The sequence below is a fragment of the Pantherophis guttatus genome, chromosome 1 (assembly GCF_059756535.1).
Source record: "Pantherophis guttatus breed Tessera chromosome 1, ASM5975653v1, whole genome shotgun sequence".
In the NCBI taxonomy this organism is placed as follows: Eukaryota; Metazoa; Chordata; class Lepidosauria; order Squamata; family Colubridae; genus Pantherophis; species Pantherophis guttatus.
Genome location: NC_142063.1, coordinates 326,486,780 through 326,488,983, shown reverse-complemented (window position 1 = coordinate 326,488,983; position 2,204 = coordinate 326,486,780). Strand labels below are relative to the sequence as shown.

At 47.3% G+C, this 2,204-nt stretch overlaps 1 non-coding gene across 1 annotated transcript; it reads left to right on the top strand.

Annotated features, from left to right (window-relative positions):
- LOC117667537 (uncharacterized) lies at positions 1-1,462 on the top strand. Its single transcript, XR_015731617.1, has 2 exons — positions 1-190; positions 1,288-1,462. It is a non-coding gene; the product is annotated as an uncharacterized LOC117667537 (transcript).
- Positions 1,463-2,204: the final 742 nt, after the last annotated feature.

The following is a 2,204-nucleotide window of genomic DNA, read 5'->3' as shown; positions in this document are numbered from 1 at the left end:
TCAGGAGAAAGGTGCAGCATTAAGATCCGGCTCTGTGACGCAGGTGGGAAGGACCCGCCTCGGCCGCGTCTAATGACAAGACAGAAGCGGGAGAGGCAACATTTCGGGGCGGAAGGCGAAGGCCAGGCGCCACCATGCGAAGCGGCCGGAGCGCCTCAAGGGCGTCCGTAGTAGCGGCGCCCTCTTCTGGGTCAGAGGACTCCGAGTGGGAGGAGGAGCGCGTGGCGCGGCTAAGGGAGCGGGCGTGGCGCGATGGCCCGCGGGGTCCCGGGTCCGGCGGGAAGGGTCGCAGCCGCCGCTCCCGGGAACAGCGCACCAATTGGCGCGTCCCGGCCGGCCACGAACGGAAGATCACCGCCAAGATTCGCGCTAGCTTAGCTAAACGTCGCCTCCAGCAGCGCCCGGGGAGAGGACCTAGATCTGCCCCGCTGCAACCCAGAAAGCGCGCTAAGGTGCGGGGCTTGGCCGGCTGATCAAATAAGCCTCGTCCCGCTCTCAGAGCCTTCCCCGATCTGGGAGTCTTTAAGAAGGGATAAACTACAATGCCTCCCCTCCCCAGGCTGCAAGGCTGATAGTCACGGGAATAAGGCTGCCCCCCCTCCCCTCCATACCTGCCCCCTTTGTATTCTTTGCGCTCCCCTCCCATTTCGAGGGCAATAGATTTGTAGAATCACTCAAGGCAAGAGCCTTATATTATCCCAGACAAATAGTTGTCAGGTCTATTTTTGTAAAACCTCCAGTGATGGAGCAATGATATCGGGACTGTATTTTTTAATAATAGATATGCTGCCCAAAGTCCTGTGATTCTCATCTTTCCCCAGTATTTCTGATCTCTCTCCCCAAAATATACTTTGAGTGCTTAGTTAAGCTTTCCCTTTCCTTTGAGTGACAATACATGCCACTTCAGTTTTAAAGGACTCGCAATGTAGAGCAGTGTTTCACAGCCTTCCCCATTAGCTGGTTGGGGAATTCTGGGAGCCGAAGTCCAAACATCTCAAAATTGCTAAGTTGAGAAACACTGATATAGATAGACTGTTTTCCCTTCTCCATATGAGTTCCAATCAGTCCTAACTCATGCCTGCTCCTTTTGGTTCTATAGATGCAGTCAAGTAATTTAACTGCAAGAGGACGATTCACAGTCTACCTTGAATGGGTACCCTCAATAGCTCCAACAAACACTTTTTAAGTCTCTTTCACCAAGGCAGTGGACCTTGCTTCCACAGATCTATTGCTGCTGGGTCAGCTGGGCTACAGATTCAAGGCATCTTTTGTTTCTGTTTTTTCCAGACTCCAGAAATGGTCACCTGCTGAGCATCCTTTCTCACAATCTCTGACTGCAGCTGCTCTGTAGCTAAGAACTTCTCTTCAGGGTATGCGGCTGTGTTTCAGAGTCTCCATCCACTTCAGTTCCCTGCCGTGTTACTTGGAAACCATTTCTTCTCAATAACACCAAATCTGGGCACTTCAGTTCCACTCTTAGCATTATTACATATTTTCCATTTTTATCTGTGAGATTGCTTAGGTGTCTCCAGATCACACTTTGAAAATCACTGGTCTAGAAAAAAAAGCTGTCCTTGATACATCTGAATGAAGAACTGAATGAAAAGGATGAATTGTTGCCTTTAAAACTCAGGTACCCAAGTTGTTTTGGAACTGAATAGAACCTGGTCCCTGAATTTGGGAGAGAGACACTAATTTTGTAAAGGTACTTGCCCCCACCCCCAGTATGAACCCCAAGTACTTCAGGCAAAATGAAAGATGTTTATGAAGGCAGTGGTGTTAAATGATACATTTGACAGTAAATGTGATGCATCAGAAAGCAGCAAATTAATTAAAAAAATATTGTTAGATGTATTAGAAAAGGGATGTCAAGTCTTTATACAGAGTACAGAAACATAATATATTCAGTATATGTGATACATCAGAAAGCAAGTGATCAGACATTGATTACATGTAAGAATTGAACAATAGAAAACATTGATTCTAGATAATGTTGGAAGAAAACTCCAGTCGGGTTCCAAGCAAGGAGAAAGACGCTGGAAATAAAATGGAGGCTGGCTGCAGGGAAGGTCTCAGTTTATTTGGATGTCAGAAACTTCAGTGACAATAGCATGTTTCTGTGGTGGCTGACAAAATGGGGTTGAAATAGGTGGGCTTTTATACATTATTTGGGGCTTGGTGATTGAGATGCCTATTCCTTGTTA